The following is a 19355-nucleotide window of genomic DNA, read 5'->3' as shown; positions in this document are numbered from 1 at the left end:
ATAAATATTTTTAATTTAATTAAAAAAATATTTTTTCATTTTTTTCTTTCATCCTTCTTATATGTTGTTATTCTTCACTAGAAAAAAATTAAAAAATTAAAAAAAAAACTCGTTGTAATGTACATATGCAATACATCGACTTTTTTAGCTGCATATGTTCACTAGTGCGTATTTTGATATGTGCAATAGTGTTGAATAGCATATATGTAATTTTTTGTATTGTATTAGTGTAATAGTGCTATATTATATGCAAAAATAAAAAAAAAATCAATATAGTACATATGTGCATCAGTGTTGTATCACGTATATACGATAGTATGTATTGCATACAATTATTAGTGTTGTATTTGCATAGATAATGTGTATTGCATACAATTATTAGTGTTGTATTTGCATATATTCAATAGTGTGCATTGTATAATGCAATTGTGTTATATTATATGCAATAAAACACTATTGTATTTATGCAATACATATTAGTGCACATATGCACTACATCGACGTTTTTTTATGAACAATATCATCTTATTAGAAGGAGAAAAGAAAAAAAATCACAAAATATTTTTTTTAAAAAAGTTATAAATAATTTTGTATTAGTTTTCTAGTTCTCTTATTAAGAGGAGATTTCTCTAGATCCCACCCTTAAACACCATAAATTACATATTTTCCCCAATCAATGAAATCAAATTACATATTTCCCCATTTTCTAGCAAATTACTCAACTACCCTTATTTAATTAAAAAAAATAAACAAATACAAACTTAAATTAATAACTATAAAGTTAACCCACATCATCTATCATCATGTCCAGCCTACTCAATTTTCCGGCAACTTTCCGGTCACCTGGAATACCCTGATTCTCACATCCTACCTCCTCGACGCCATCTCCTCTGAATTCCGCCTTCACCCTCTTCATAACCCCACCGGAGACGTCCTTTACCGTGCCTCGCAGCTCTCAAACCCGAATTCCCTTTGCTTCCCCTCCAGTCACATCAAGCACATGTCATTCACCTTGAATTGAAAAAACGATTTGTAGACTCAATTAATTGCTTGAATCTTGAGCTTAGTTGTTTGAGTGGGGTTTCGCTCAGATCTGAAAAAACGCGACTGTGGTGGTGGTTGCCGGAGATGGATTGAGCAAACCCGGTAAAACGAAATGGTGGTTAAACTTGCAAATCTTTAGAACTTGTAGTATGGGATTAAAAACTTATTTGTTGTATGATAGAATCAATGCTATAATTCATGTTTTAGAGGGTTTTAGAGTTATGATAACTGAGAAGAAGATCTGGTATAGAAAATTACAAGGAAGAAAAAAGAGATTGGTGGTTCACCAAAAATTGATGTCATTTTTCATTTTCTTATAAAGAGTAAAATCGTCCATTAATGAGTTAATTTTAATAAAATGGGTATATATTATATTTGTTTTATGAAGAGAAAATATGTAATTGAGTTTTATGTGTTGAAGATATATGTAATTAAAGATTTTATGGAGAGGAATATGTAAATGCCCCTACATTAAATAGCAACATTTCTAGGTTAATGAAAAGCTTTTATTCAAAATTTGCAACTCATGGAGCTTAAAGCCAATTACATTTAAATATATATATATATATTTTTTTAAATCTTGTTTCCAAATAAAAAGCCATAACCTTTAGAATAAACAAATTAAGTGGGTGTTGGGTGAGCTTTTAAATTTATTAATTTGCTTAATTGATTTTTGAAAAGGCCCCTCTAAAAACTTTAAAATTGAGCTTTTTAAAAGTGATTTTGCTTTTCAAAAATCAAATAAGCAAATTTGAAAAACTCACCCAAACACCCCCTAAATATACGGTTTGATTAACTTTTTTCTCAGATTTATGATATAATTAATTTTATTAAAGATGAAGTTATATTCGAAATAATACATTTTTTTAGTATCCTAAACTATACCGAGTGTTGTTAGCGTACTGGTAGTGTGATGAACTGAAAAGGTACCGACCAAACATAGGTACCGGTGTCTGTATTATATATCGGGACCGTGCTTGCGTTTGTTTTTATGATTTTCGGTTGATATAAACATGTGTTGACATCCTTTGCAAGTTTGGTACCGGTTTTGATGACCGGAACCGTCATTATTTTAATGGTTTTCAATTGATTTAAAATATTGAACGCATGTGCATGCTTCATAGTTCATGCTTAAAGGACAAAAGGAATATATTTGCATAGGAGCGATAACCATAATAACATATATAGACCTTCAATTGAAATTAAGCAAAAACACAAGAACATTAAGCAGATTAAAACTGATGGACAGATCCACCCAAGGGAGATCAAAGGCCTATGCCATATGTCTCTCAATATACTTTTGAGCAACCTCTCCTAGTTGCGATATTGCCATCTTCAATTACCCAAGATCCACGTATCCAATATTCTCCACAGGTCTATCCCACCGGTTTTGTTCTTGGCTTGTCTTCCTCATCTTTTGAAGTTCTTTGTTAGCTTTCTTCGCAGACTCCACCTCACTGTTCACGCTGGCGAGCTGAGCGTAGAGTTCTTTGATGTTGGCATCGCGAAGATGCTTCACAGAATGAGATGTTGTTGAGCTTGCAGGATCAGGAATCGGGTTCAGGACGCGATTTACTAGTTCTTCAACATCTGGTTTCCCAAACGAGTACACTTTTTTTTTATTATGGGAGTGCACAATGACGGCTGCTTGCGCCCCACAAAGGGTGCAAAGCTCACTTGCTTTCTTAAAAACAAACGCCGGCGTTTGCTGAAGGCCACAAATGAACTACTTTCATTCGTGACTTTTATGATTTCAGTCTTTTGTCTGCCTTCACTCTTCTGCAGCATCGTGAATTTGCGTGATAATGTATGTTTTTGAATGAAGGTGATAATGTATATCGATACAAATGTTTTTTTTTTTGTTTAGGCTAGGAGATACTAATGGATATATATAGAACCTTCCAAGGTATGGCTGCAATTAGAACAACACTAATGCTGTCTACTTTATCGATTTTAATCAATTAAATGCTGATTTGCCCCTATATGTGTAGATATTGTTTTGACATTTTTTTAGAAAGACGACTTTATTTTATCTAAACTATCTCACTCTTCAAATCTAGAGAGCCCCGATGCTCCAATCTGGTCAGACTATACTGTCTGGGCCCACACTGACTTTAGAGTTTGGCTTTGGCTTGACAATCGTAGTGCCACCACAAGAGCATAGCTCTATGGCGTAGCATACGGTTGGATGAAAACCTGAGTGGGCTTAGGGTTTGTACTAACAACTTTTGCACAAGACCTAGTTCAAATCATTTATTGTCAATATTCACCCAAAGGTGACACAAGTAAGCTTTAAACTTAAGTCTCCACTGAAGAACCCAAGCCTCCTACCACTAAGTCATAAGTGGGGGATGCTTTGACTATTTTCTAATGTATTAATTCAGATTTATAGCCTCAGGATTTGCTATGTAGGCCTACAATTTATGTTGATCTTGTTAACTATATTTTCTAATGAACAAAAGTTTTATTCTATTGAACAAAATTGATAATATGAATCACAGCAGTTGATTGTTTTAAGGAACGGTTTTTATGCTTGTTAATGTTTTATTCTAATATATGTTAACATTTGTAAACTTTATAAACTTTCTTGTACAATAAAAATAATTGATATTTAGAGTCGAATAATTAATAAAAGTATTTCCTTTGTTGTTAGGAATCCGTACAAACAAATTAAGTTGTTAGGGGGATCTAAACATATATGACCACGTAAATTCAAATATCAGTAGTGTATATTGACCGCATAAATTCAAGCATAAGTAGTATAGTAAAAAATAATTGATATTTACATCCCGAAACAATAATCCCCTTATTATTAGGAATCCGTACAAAGTTGTTACGAATCTGTACATTGACCGCATAAATTCAAAAAGCAATAGCTCCAACGTATATTTGAAATTAATGGCAATTGATTGTTTTAAGGATAGGTTTTCATGGATTCTAATGTTTTAATTGTTCTAATATATGTTAATCTTTGTTAACTTTATAAAAATTCTAGTGTTATAAAAATAATTAATATTTACGGTCCGAGTAAATAAGAAACACTATTGTCTTGGTTGCTAGGAATCCGTACAAACAAAGTTGCTAGACAATCTGTATGTTGACTAGGTAAATTCAACCTTCAGCAACTCTTAACGTATATTGGAAATTCATGGCAATTGATTGTTTTAAGGAACGATTTTCAAGCATGATAATGTTCAACTTTGTTCTAATATATGTTAATCTTTGTTAACGTTATAAACTTTCTAGTATTATAAAAATATTTGAAATATACAGCCAACTAGGTAATTAATAAACATTTGTGTTATGAATGACCAACTGTAGGACTCCCTTAGTTTCGTTGTTTTACATAAAACTTTGGTGTCGGTAAAATCCGAGCGTTGTCGGTACAGGGAGTTGAGTCTAGAATTTGGCTGGTTTCTATTATGTTCGTTACGATATTGAACCTAAAATAAAAATAGAAAATTGAGGTGAGCCAATGAGGTGGTTGACAAAACTGAAATGCTTCTAATACCTGCCCAAACGCCTAAAACAGATATTTAAAAGTATGACAATGGGAAGATCTAGAGGGTTTATGTAACCATCCGACAACATTTGTAGGGTTTGAGGCTTGTAATGTTGAAATGTACTTGGTTAATTAACTCCTAAAAGTTAATCAACCAACTACCCTAAATCCACTTCATAACAATTTTTCGAGCTCGACACACCTTGTTATAAGAAGCCTCAACGAAGTTGATCTTGTACTTGTCTTATTTGTTTTAGATGAACGACCATGTCTTAACGAATTACGTGGATGATGCGTGCTTCAATATCTTTGGCTTTCAAACCTATGTTGTTGCTTCAAATGACCATTTCATAGAAGTTGTGTGAATCCACCCATCTAGCAATTCTCTACTTGTGATTATTGGTCTTTTTAGACGCACAGGTACAAGCCATTTACATGGGGGGCTGTCGCGAATACTAATGTTGCACCTAATTAGGTTATGGGCTATTTTTCTCTCCATTGTTACAATTATCTTTCATTAACTACTAGCTTCAGTTACACTTAAGATTCTACAGTCGAATGGGAAGCATCAAATCATCTTCTGAGCATACCATGACGAATTGGTTTACCTTCTTTGTTTCACGTATGATGAGTGGGTAAAAGAATGCGTTTTTAATGTCTAGTATCGTGTGTTTTAGCTATTTATATATATCGAACACGATTACTTTGAGATCTTTTATGATTGCAGGTGTGTTGGTGCTTAATGGAGCTTAATGGAAGCTATGGGGATGATACTTGAAAGTTAAAACGAAGATGAACGAGACCGGTAGTCAAGATATGGAGAAAAAATAAAAAAGACCATGCAGGCAGCATATTATGCTGCCAGGGCCGCAATTTGTGGTCCTGTCTGGTAAGAGAGGCTGCAAGTACCAGCGCTGATCAGGCAATTCTGGAGGAGGAGGCCGCAAGCTGTGGCCATATGAGCACAAATTGCGGCCTGTTTCGTAAAAAGATGCGGATTTTAGGTTTTTGCCTCCATATATAAATATAACCTTAGGGTTATGAAGGGGGAACTTTTCCCGGCCGTTTTGGGGTATTATGAAGCCATTTTCCACCATCCTAACACCTACCAATCACCACAATCTTCCATGGTTTCATCCTTCCAACCCATAATCGAGCTAATCATGATGCGGAGGCAAGACTAAACCACTCGTGACCACTTCAGGCGTAGGGTTTGAAATTGAACTGATTATTTTTATGAACATTACATGTATTGGGATTTAGTTTTGATTAATCTTTTGGTTGATTGGATCTATATGTTTATTAGAATTGATTAAACAGTTGTGTTTCTGGGACTTTCGTTTATCATCAATTATTTGGTTTATGTTCATCAACATTTAGGATTAAGTTCTTATCATCATTGAGCCGTTTACCACTTATCATTGATAGATGCTAAGTTTTGTATTAATGAACTGGTAATTAGATAGACCGTGTTCAGTTGTGTCAATTCTTCAGATTAAATTCTGTGAATCATCATAACCAAATTATTGTGTCTAATAATTATTTTCTTATTCTAATAAACGAATTATGTCTATGTGATTCCCCAATTGGTATAAGTTTAATCAGTCAGTGTATTGCATTACCTGAACCTGAAGTGTATCACTGTTTTCTCTAATTGTTTTACAACCAAATCAATATTTAATTTGTTTGACATCGTCTGTCCGCTTTAGGTTAATTAATTAGTAAACAATGAACTATAATAGCACTTTCCACTGATTCTCTGTAGATTTGACACCTTACTTGCCCTAGCTAGTAAAGGTAATTTTTATAAATATTTTTGATTGACCTTTCGACATCGATCAACGTATCCATGTCGTGGTCATCAAAATTAACAAGCTTCATACTCTCTTAATTCCATAGGATCCTAAGAATAGTTGTCTGACTACGTGGGAGGATTCTGGATTAATTAGTAGTGGAATATTGTATTGTTCGGAATCCATGTTTGCCTACATCATCATTGTAAGATTCATCGTTTGATGGCATGGCCTCAAGTTCTTTAATAGTTTATGGAGAAGTTTCTGCTTCGAATTCTCATCATCTTGCATATCTTCAAGGTTGGTATTGTAGACAAAACCACTTCAATTTCATGTGAGTTGTTGATATGGGTAGATTGTTCGTTAGGAGCCTCACATACAGAAAATCTAAGTAGGAGATCCATAAAGCTAGATTGTTGTGCACACGTTATTGGCCCAATGCCAGCAAAAATGTTGGGGCAAGTTTCTTCAATTGTTTGTTGCTAAATAATACTGACACTTCAAAATTCGATCGTTGTAGATTTAAGATGATTGGGAAAAGCCTTGAAAAGTGTAATATAATTTCATCCTCAACGTATACATTTCCGTTTAGAGTTGAATATGAAGATAAATTAAATCAACGAAATCTTCGTATGATATTTTTTGTTGAATAATCACACAAAGTAATCCCATTTTCATATGAAAACCACCGCCTCAACAAAATTAAACGAAAATAGGAGGAAAGAATGTTTGTTGCAAGTTAATAAAAGTCATATGTGAAATAAGATGTTACTGATAAAACCTTTTAAACTATAAATATAGTGGCAACGAAACCTAATCTAGCTTATCGAAAATTCGTTTAGCGATGAGTTTTAATTTCAAAATCTCCAATGCAAGTAATGTGACATGTTTACGGATTTGAAACCACAAAACCCATCACAAATTCGGTTGGCGAAGAGTTTGATTTCAAGATTCCAACGCTATAAATGCCAGCTTTATCAAGCGATTTGACTACACAAAACCCATCGCCAATTTGATTGGGGATCATTTTGATTTGGAGACCACAAACAAGCACAAACTTTATGAGTGATTTGGCAATGCAAAACCCAACATTGATGAGTTGGACCTTGACTTTGGCACGTGAACTAGCTGATTTGGCAATGACAAAAGTGATTGCCAAATGGTTTGGCGAACAGTTTAACCACGTACCGACCAAATATTACACATGTATTACAAGCATATGTTGAAGAAAACTAATCACCAATTCATTTGACAATGACCCGTATAGGCAAAACTAATGCAAGAGATCATTGCTACCCACCTCTTAAAAACATCCTGATAATCAATATTTATTCTGACTAGTGGCTTCGGATCCTGCAGCTGGTACCTATCGTTTTCTATGAACTAGGTGGGTAGCTGCTTCGAGACTACAGGATAAATCTTTAGCTCTGGGCAATATTTGCATCAGTTTCAGTAAGTAATAATAATAATACAAACTTATGATAACATCATAACTTTGCATTATAAGACGAATCAGATGCATTTCACATAATTAATTGAAATTGATGAAAATTTACTTATAAAGAATCTCTGCCTATACCTTACTTGTAATGTGTGATTGGCCATCATTTTTACTCAATTAGTCATTATGCTGCTTACATTAATTTATTTCTTGTTTATTTTGATAATCATACCTTTATTCATCATAAACCAAATTAAATTATAGATTCATTCCTAGAGCATTGACCATATATTGCTGATAAACACCGATTATATATGGGTATTATTACTGTTATAACAATGTAAATATTAAGTAATTATATACTTAGATAGTATTTAACAATATTTCTTTTGAAAGGTGAATCATGCGGCAACGTCTCTTCCGAAGGGTCATATGCTTGCCATCCCCGTTACCCAAGTTTAAATATTGCCCCTTATAGTTTTGCTGCCAACATTTTGGAGCACACACATGAGCGGGTGTAACACCCCGACCCGGAATAGACTGACGTGTCACTATTACAGATATCATAATCCGAACACAATCCATTTAAAATAGGATAATAAATCCAAGGCAACCAACGAGTTAAAACAAACTGAAAGGTGTCCTAAGTCAACTTTATTAAATACTGAAAAATAAATAAGTTATAAATGTCTTTAAAAGAAAGCATCTTGAACTTGATTAATCACTCTCATCACTGATTCCCCTGAATTCCCCGATTACCTGTCAACAATTAAGAAAACGCAACAAAGAAAATACGGCTGAGCCATAAATATGTCCAATAACGGAAATAACAATAGTACAAGTAACGAAGGACGAATGAAATAAATCTACGAACTTTGCTTCAAACTCAAAACCAAACTTATACTCAAATAAATACTAACGTATCTGGATGCATAACCAAATACTTGATCGGAACATAATCAGACTAAGACAGAAGCACATCGATATAATATATGGATACATGCATACAACAAACCACGCGACTATATATAATAAGAAACTAAGTCACGTGAGAGGGAAGCACCAATGAGCCTAAACAGACTGGTACATGGTTAGCTAATCCATGGAACCATGAGACGGTGAGTATTGGCGTATACCCATTATTCCATCTCCACACAACAAACGCAAACTCAGAGCTAAGATCGATCTATACGCCTCTAGGGGCCAAGGTGCTATGCGAGCACGAGCTAGAGACGCCGTGAACTTTCATTACGCACTGTCTCGATAAGTGCAATGCCGCTGACACCCCAACGACAATTTCGGACATGCTCGAGTGACAGAGTACAGAAGCTAAAGTAATGTAAGCAATCAATATGCAACTAAAATGCTACCAACGGAAGCATGCAATAACGAGTACAAAATATATAATCTATTGCATGTTACAAAAAAAATATATAAAACATCTCACACCAAATAAGTTGAACTTCAACGGTAACAAAAAGGTAACGAAAAGCCCGCACTACAAAGTGACGAACACCGAATATGAAATGGAAAAATTTCAACACTATGAGTAAAGGAAAACGGAATCCGAACCTTAACTAATAGGCCAAAAGCAACGCAACTTAACTCGTCTGAAAACAACCAAAAGAACCTATAAACCGTTACTTTTACGAGTTAGACTTATAATATAAATATCATAATTATGTTTTAAATTTGTTTAAAAGAAAGGGTTAAATATAACTTGCTTATCAAACAATGACATCTTTTAAGACCTTTGATTATAATTATAATAAACACATGTGATTCTATTTTATGTATTGCCATTTTCTTTTTTTTTTCTTTTATCAGCCCACACATATTTACACACCACCCACACCACAAACACACCTGCAACACAAACACCACATTTACACCACACATTTACACCACACACACCACACACACCACACATGTTCATAAAACACACATTCATACACAATTCAAACACATCTACAGTATGCAGTTCAAGCACGCCCACACGCAGTACACACTCTTTCTCATTCTTTCTTGTTAATTATCGGAAACGGGTTGCTATAATTTACATGTCTATGGAACACAAGATCGATTTTTTTTTACCTTAAATTGTTAGACGGTTTGTTCCAGAAAGATGGCAGTCGGTGATGGTGGTGGAAGTACATGAGAGTATGACGGGGCTGCGTGTGTCATCGGAATCAAATCAAAGTCACGTAAACGATATAAAAAAAAAGAATGTAACTAACGGTGTGCCGAATAATTTACCCGAATAACGGAAGAAGATGCTAAATAGTGAGTAACACGACGCTACTGCAGTAGTGGTGGTGACCCGTGGCGGCGGCGACGGCAGCGATGGATGTGGCCGGCGACAAGAAGTTACGGTGGTGGTGTTCCAACGATGACAATGACAAGAGGCGGCGGTAGTAGTGCAAGGCGGGTTAGGGTTTGATGAACTAGGGATTTATATAGAAGACAATTAGTTCGTATCTATATTTAACGGCGGTGACGCGGTTCGGAAATCTCGCGGTTGCGAACGTCAGCAAATTTCTTCCAAAGTAAGTTTCAGGATATGGCAAGATCTACCCTTGTACTTAGTTCTATAGAGTATTTGCAAAGCAACCCTTAAAGATTAACTTAAATTGCGTTTAGAGCTTGTACTTACAAAATCAATAACTTATTATTATTATTATTAGGGTATTACAGCGGGAATTCGAACATGGTCCCAAAATAAAACCCGAAGGAGAACCTCATGACCATCCTATCAAAGTGACGATAGCATTTAATTATAATAGTTAATTTAAATAGAATTTATTTCTACAAACATAAATATAAAATGCAAATTTAAGTCTCTATTTAAAAAATTTTAAATATGATAAAATTTTAAATTGTAAATATGATAATAATTAGTGTAATTAACTAAGAAAATCTCGCATTAAACAATGTATTAATTACAAGAAGTTTATTAATTAAATGGGGATAAATTGCAAACTATTGCATATAACACTTGTATCTTATGAAAATATAATCTGTTTTAGACGTGTGGAAATTACCTTTTTGTCCACAAAATATGCTTATTTGGGTGTATATATAGTTTATCATATAATAGCCATGTTTGGTCCAGACAAACCTTATATATTGTCCAGACAAATATGATGGCATATCTTTTAATTAAGATAAACCTTAGATATCATTGAATAGGCACTTCCAAAATGAATGAAAAGTTTTACTCAATATTTACAACTCATATAGCTTCATATGCATTTAAATATATTTTATTTAAAATTTATTTTAAAATCTTAATTGATACATGTAAAAACCAATAAGTATATTAGATAGCAAGGTTTCTCATATAACCTACACTTTTTTCATTATATATATAACGTGTTCGTTAAGTTAAAGAACAAACTAAATCCATGATTTGATTAATTTCTTTTCTTAAAATTCTGATATTAATTTTATTAAAAACATATTTGTATTCCAAATAAATCATTTTATTAGAGCGTCCCTAACCATACCGAGCGATATTACCGTACCGGAAGGATGACAAACCGAACCGGTACCGACCCAACAACACAGGTACCTAGTGTCTATATCATTGGGACTGATATTTGTATTCAATTTTATGATTTACGATTGATATAAAAACGTGTTGATATCCTTCAAAACATAGGTACCGTTCTCAAAATATGAAGACCGGGACCAATATTCATTTTTGTTGTTTTCGATCTATAAACTCCGTTGCAATGTGAGTATGTTGCTAGTTTATGCATAAATGACAAAAACTATTGATTTTTTTACTAATGATAACCCGAATAACATAAAATGACTTTAGATTCAAGAACAAATTAAAATACAAAAACAAAAAGCACATTAAAATTATTAAGGGAGATCCAAAGGCCTATGCCATATGTCTCTCAACATGCTTTTCAGCAAGCTCTCCCAGTTGCAATAATGCCATCTTCAATTGGCCAATATCTTCTAATCCTATGTTCTCTATAGGTCTATCCCACCAGTTTTGTTCTTGGCTCGCCTTCTTGATTTTTTGAAGCTCTTCATTAGCTTTCCTCTTAGACTCCACCTCATTGTCCACGTTGGTGAGCTGAGTGTTGAGTTCTTTGATGTTGGCATCACGAAGATGCTGCACAAACTGAGATGTTGAGCTTGAAGTAGGAGCTGGGTTGAGGAAGCGATTTACAACCTCCTCAACATCAGGTTTCCCAAACGAGTACACTTTCTTTTTGGTATAGGAGTGCACAATGACGGCTAATTGTGCCCCACAAAGGGTGCAGAGCTCACTTGCTTTCTTAAAAACTCCAGACCGGCGTTTGGTGAAGGCCACAGATGCACTGCTTTCATTTGTGATTTTAACGATTTCAATCTTTTTTCTGCCTTCACTCTTTCTCGGCATTGTTAATTTGGGTCATAATGTATGGTTTTTTGAATGGAGCTGATAATGTATGTTGATACAGATGTTTTTTGGTTTGTGCTACTGCTAGGAGATACTGATGGATATATATAGAACCTTCCTAGGTATGGCTGCATTTAAAACATCATTAATGTTGTCTACTTTATCAATTTCAATTAATCATATGCTAATTTTCCATATATATATATATATATATATATTGATATTGTTTTGACTATTTTATAATGTATTAATTCATGTTTACAGCCTCAGCATTTGCTATACAGACCTACAATATTTGTTGATCTTGTTAACTAATTTTCTAGTGAACAAAGTTTTTAAGGAACAGTTTTTATACATGTTAATGTTTTATTCTGATATATGTTAACCTTTGTTAACTTTATAAATTTTCTAGTATAATAAAAATAGTTGATATTTATAGTTGAATAAATAATAAACAATATTCTTTTGGTTGTTTGGAGTCCATATGAACAGAGTTGTTTAGGGATCTAAACATTACCGCATAAATTCAAACATCAGTGGCGTACATTGATGGCATAAATTCAAACATTAGTAGCGTACATTGACGGTGTAAATTCAAGCATCAGTAGCTCCAACGTATATTTGTAAATCATGGCATTTGATTTGTTTTAAGGAAAGGTTGTCATACATGCTAATATTTTATTCTAATATACATGTTAACCTTTTGGTAACTTTATAAATTTTCTAGCATAATAAAACAATAATTAATAGTACAACCCGACTAATTAATTAACAATATTCTCTTTTTTGTTAGGAATAAGTGCAAAGTTGATACAAATCTGTACGTTGACTGCGTAACTTCAAAAATCAGTATCTCCAACTTATATTTGAAATTAATGGCAATTGATTGTTTTAAGGAAAGGTTTTCATGCATGCTAATGTTTTAATTGTTCTAATATATGTTAATCCTTGTTAACTTTATAAATTTTCTAGTATTTTAAAAATAATTGATATTTACAGCCAGCTAGGAATAATTAATAAACATATTCTTTTTAGGAATCCATCCAAACGAAGTGGTAAGGAATATGTACCTTGACCACGTAACTTCAAACTTCTAACGTATATGTGAAATTCATGGCAACAGATTGTTTTAAGGAACAATTTTCAAGCATACTAATGTAGTATGTTGAATTCTATTATATGTTAATATTTGTTAACTTTATAAATTTTCTAGAGTTAATTGCCATTTTCGTCCCTGTGGTTTGCTACTTTCGCTACTTCAGTCCAAAATTTGTATTTTTGTCAATTTAGTCCTCATAGTTTTAAATATTAGCCAATTACATCCTATCCGTCTAACGGCATCCAGCTATGCCGTTAGTTTAAGGGTATTTTTGTCTTTCTCCTTTTTATTTTGAGTTATTGGTCATTTTCGTCCCTGTGGTTTGATACTTTTGCCAATTCAGTCCAAAGTTTGAAATTTTGTCAATTTAAGTCAGTTTTTTTCTATAACCCTAGAGAGCATTATCCAAGCCCAAAACAAGTCTGCATTTACTCTGTCGACAGCAGTAATCATACCCCCTCCTCTCGTATTTAGTTTCTAGACGGTTCCTAAACTCTCCCCCATGGTGGAATTCAATGGTAAAGTGGTCAAAGCAATTCCGTGAAACCGAATTGTACGGAAAAAACTAAAAATCGTTTCTTTGATGAATGCATAATATTTAGGGTTTAGAGATTAACATATCATAACGAAAATCTGGGTCGTAATCAACTATTATACATTAATCAACAAAACAATTTTTAGTTTTTTGTGTATAATTCGATTTCAGGGAATGACCTTGACCACTTTACCATTGAATTCCACCATGGAGAAGATTTTAGGAAATGTCTAGAAACTAAATATAAGGGGGGGGTATGATTACTGTTGTCAACAGAGTAAATGCATACCAGTATTTGAGGTTGCTCGGTGGTTTTGGGCTTGAATTATGCTCTTTAGGGTTATAAACAAAAAACATAAAAAATAAAAAAAACTGAATTAAACTGAACATTAAATTGACAAATTTTCAAACTTTGGACTGAATTGGCAAAGATATCAAACCACAGGGACTAAAATGACCATTAACTCAAAATTAAAAGGAGAAAGACAAAAATACCCTTAAACTAACGGCATAGCTGGATGCCGTTAGACGGATGAGACGTAATTGGCTAAAATTTAAAACTATGAGGACTAAATTGACAAAATTAAAAATTTTGGACTGAAGTGGCGAAAGTAGCAAACCACATGAACGAAAATGGCCGTTAACTCAATTTTCTAGTATAGTAAAAATAAATGATATGTTTTTTTAAGGAAGGTGATAATGTATGTTGATAAAGATGCTTTTTGGTTTGTGTTACTGCTAGGAGATACTAATGGATATATATAGAACCTTCCAAGGCATGGTTGCAATTAAAATAAGATTAATGCTGTCTACTGTATTGATTTTAATCAATCAAATGTTGATTTGCCCATATATGTGTAGATACCATTTTTACTGTTTTATAATGTATTAATTCATATTTATAGCCTCAACATTTGTTATATAGTGTAACACTCCTGCTTAAAGCAGATGCACCTGAGTGTGACGTGTAGATTGCTCAAAACACATGTGACATTATTAAGTGACAATATTATCATAAATTAATTTAAACATCAAATACACAAGTTTGTAAACAAGGAAATATATTTATTATAAGAAAAATTAAACAAATTTTCAATCAATATATATATATTAAAAAAATACATTCTAGCCTCTTTCTATTGGTTCATATTTCTATTTCCATAAATAAAAAGCCATTATAGAATTTTCTTATCAATAAAATAATTCAATAATAAAATAAGTATTTAACTTTAAATTTAATGCATCTTTAGTAATGTTTTAATTACATGTTTTTACACATACATTGAATACATTAAAATATGTTGTGTAACCCTAATTATTTTCAAGAGATGGTCATACTTGTACCTTTATTGTTTTAAATTTTATATGTTTATTGGATATTTTCTATATTTCCAGCTGTGACGACCACGGGTCAATTTGATTCACTTTCAAAATTCATATTCTGGCCAATTTTGCAAATCTAGATATTATCAAACAATGAAAGATATCGAAATTAAAATGGATAACATTATGCCATATCCAACACATTTCATATTAACCTATTATCGATCAAATAAATAATAATTTTTTATTCTATTTTTGAGTGTTTGCGTTTAGTTGATTTTAACATAGTCTTAACAATAATGTATGTTTTCATATATTTTATATTTTTCTCACCATTCCGTCCATCTCAAAGTATCTATGTATTCCAAGTCTTTATCCTCTTTACATCAAGGTTTGTAATTTCATATTTTGTTATTTTTTAAGTTACCCTCACTATAAGTTGTTTATAGCATGATCTGAATACCATTTATGCATTATCAACCTAATACACTTGTTATTATGAAGAATGGCCAAAAGTCAAATTAAGGTAGCGGGTCCGTCGGACCTATTCTTTAAACGAATATAATATTCTAGCGTTTCTTGTGGCGTTAATTTTACTATGCTCTGTTGTGATTGTGAAAAATTTTTGTAAAGGAAAGAATGATACAACAATTATAGACGTACAAATATAACTATATATGATCTTTCATGATAAAAAAACATTTTAATTTATGATTCTCTCTCCCTCTCTCTCTCTCTCTCTCTCTCTCTCTATATATATATATATATATATATATATATATATATATATTATTTATTAATCAAATCTATTATTTTATAGTTGAACAAATTTTATAAGAGCATCGCTCTTCATTTTAAGGCTATGTCATCCTAAGGTACTGCTAAATTGATGCATCAACTATCTGTTTTAGGTCAAGCAAGAAATGGATGCATCAACATTGTCTATAAGGAAATATTTGATGGTTTATGAAGTTTATGTTATAAAGTTTTAAATTTTGTTTGTAAACATTCTACTATGTAACTTCATTTTTTGTGAGCTTATGTTTTGCAGTACTTTCTTTCTGTATAAATATCAATTGTAGTGTTATACCATAGTGACATCTCAAAAAACATATTAAAAAATATCTTGTCGTTTGAAATTATATGTGTGTACCTGACAACTTCTATATTTTCACCCGTGTCGTACACAGGTCAATAACCTAGTTTATTAATATAGGCTAAGTACTAGTGTCTTATCCATGCATCATCCTCTAATGACTGTCCCGGTCGCATATATATATATTCACATACACACACACTAGGCGGGTGCCCGCGCGATACGTCAGGTGTTTGAACACAAACCCTGTTAATCACGTAACACTTATACATTTATGAGTGTTTATGGTTATGGATTGGTTTAAAATCGTGAAACAGTTTAAACCGGATATCGGTGAAGTTTCACAATTGATATTTTTACTTTTGATCGGTTGGTCAGTTTCAAAATTTTCAAACCGTAGTCAATGGTTTAGTTCGCGGTTTATATCGAAAACCGGCCATATGTAAACAGACCATACTGTAAATTTTGAACGCAATTTAATTTCTTTTATTATTTATTATTAGATATGTTTTGTTATATATATTAGATATGGTTAAAATTCAATTGAACAAAGTCTTTTTAAATATAGGTAAACTTGAAAATAACAACTTTATACTAATCTAATTCCAGTATGATTTGTAGCAATGTTTCTTTTTGTTATTATTTCGTGTCTTAGGTCTTCCATTTATGTCGCTAAAATTATCATTTTTCATATATGATCCTCTAAGGTATCATATCTTGATGATGCTTAGTTAGGATTGATGGTATAGCTAAATTAATAATTATTTTAAACGTTTATTATCGCTTAAACTGTGAAACCAAACCGGAATCATACCGTAAGTAACAGTTTGATTTCAATTTTCAATGACTGAGTTTTGGTTTTGAACGACAAAAAACGTACTAACGTTTGGCTAACAAGTTTAACTTAAAAACCATTAGAATCAGCATTGAGCGCCCTCACGTAACATATTAATTTGTTGAAATTTTAAAAATTATAACAATATCGTATTCAAATTAAAGAGAATAAAATGTCCGTTTTTATTGTATAGTTTTATTACAAAAATATTAACGTATGAAAAAGTTAATGTCGTTTAAAAATCATGAGTGGAAAGTTAGTTTAAAATTGAAATTAAAAACATAATATGGTTAAAGATGATGGGGTAAACTTGTAAGTTAGATAAATTATGGTTATGTTTAAAATACAAGTTTAACCCTATTAACATATGTACTTTATACATTAAAATTTTTAAAATTCTTAAAACTCTTAAAATCAAGTGTGAGCAGGCAAGTGTAAAATTGGGACTGATATTTACCAATAAAGCATAGTTGGGATTATTTAAAAACAATATTCCTAAAAACAAAACCGAAAATTTAAAACGGGTTGGATTTTCGGGTTTAAAAATTAACGAATGTTACATACAAGCCTAAAATACATATGTTGATTTTGTTAACTATATTTTCTAATGAACAAAAGTTCTATTCTAATATATGCTAACAGTTGTTAACTTTATAAACTTTCTAGTATAAAAGTTCTATTCTAATATATTTTCTAATGAATAAAAGTTCTATTCTAATGTTCTATTCGTCTCATGTAATGTTCTATTCTAATATATGCTAACAGTTGTTAACTTTATAAACTTTCTACTATAAAAAATAATTGATATTTGCAACCAAGTAGGTAATAAAAATATTTCTTCAGTTTTTAGGAATCCGTACAAACAAATTAAGTTGTTAGGGGATCTAAACATGGACGCGTAAATTCAAATATCAGTAGTGTATATGGACCGTGTAAATTCAAACATCAATAGCTCCAACGTACATATGAAATTCATGGCAATTTATTTTAAGAAAATATTTTCATGCATGCTAATGTTTTATTCTAATACATGTTAAACTTTGGTAACTTTATAAATTTTCATTGATATTTACAGCCGGAAACAATAATCCCTTTGTTGTTAGGAATACAACAAAGGTGTTACGAATCTGTACAATGACTGCGCAAATTCAAAAATCAGTAGCTCCAACGTATATTTGAAATTAATGGCAATTGTTTGGTTTAAGGAAAGGTTTTCATGTATGCTAATGTTTTAATTGTTCTAATGTATGTTAATCTTTGTTAACTTGTAAATTTTCTAGCATTATAAAAATAATTAATATTTACAGCTCGAGTAAATAATAAACAATATTGTCCTGGTTGTTAGGAATCCGTACAAACAAAGTTGTTAGAAAATCTGTAAGTTGACTACGTAAATTTAAACTTCCGCAACTCTAATGTATATTTGAAATTAATGGCAATTGTTTGTTTTAAGGAAAGGTTTCATGTATGTTAATGTTTTAATTGTTCTAATATATGTTAATCTTTGTTAACTTTATAAATTTTCTAGTATTATAAAAATAATTAATATTTACAGCTCGAGTAAATAATAAACAATATTTTCTTGGTTGTTCGGAATTCGTACAAAGTTGTTAGAAAATCTTTACGTTGATTGCGTAAATTTAAACTTCAGCAACTCTAACGTATATTTGAAATTCATGGCAACTGATTGTTTTAAGGAACAGTTTTCAAGCATGATAATGTTTTAATTGTTCTAATATACGCTAATCTTTGTTAACTTTATAAACTTTCTAGTAATATAAAAATATTTGAAATATACAGCCAACTGGGTAATTAATAAACAGTTATGTTATGAATGACTAACTGTAGGACTCCCTCGGTTTTGTGGTTTTACATAAAACTCTGATGTCGGTAAAAACTGAGTATTGTCGGTACAAAGAGTTGAGTATAGAGTTCAGTCGGTTGCTTTTATGTTCGTTAGGATACCAGAACTAAAAAAAATAAATTGAGGTGGGTCAATGGTGTGGCTGACAAAATTGAAATGCTTCTAATACTGCCCAAACGCGCAAAGCGCGTATTTAAAAGTATAGCAATGAGAAGATCTAGAGGGATTGTGTAACCATTCGACAACAGTTGTAGGATTTGAGGCTTGTAATGTTGAAATGTACTTAGGTAACTCCTAAAAGCTAGTCAACCAGCTGCACTAAATCCACTTCATAACAACTTTTCGAGCTCGGCACACCTTGTTATAAGAAGCATCAATGAGGCTCATCTTTGTATTAGGTGAAGACTATGTCACCTAATTTGTA

At 32.1% G+C, this 19355-nt stretch overlaps 1 pseudogene; it reads right to left on the bottom strand.

The window, feature by feature from the left end:
• Positions 1–11669: 11669 nt before the first annotated feature.
• Positions 11670–12179, bottom strand: LOC143553378 (agamous-like MADS-box protein AGL62 pseudogene; annotated as a pseudogene).
• Positions 12180–19355: the final 7176 nt, after the last annotated feature.

This window comes from Bidens hawaiensis, unplaced genomic scaffold (assembly GCF_021521415.1).
Source record: "Bidens hawaiensis isolate Kalapana, Puna unplaced genomic scaffold, B.hawaiensis_p1.1 tig00017168_1, whole genome shotgun sequence".
Taxonomy (NCBI): domain Eukaryota; kingdom Viridiplantae; phylum Streptophyta; class Magnoliopsida; order Asterales; family Asteraceae; genus Bidens; species Bidens hawaiensis.
Note: the sequence above shows the minus strand (reverse complement) of the source record. Positions and strands in the feature narration are given on the sequence as shown.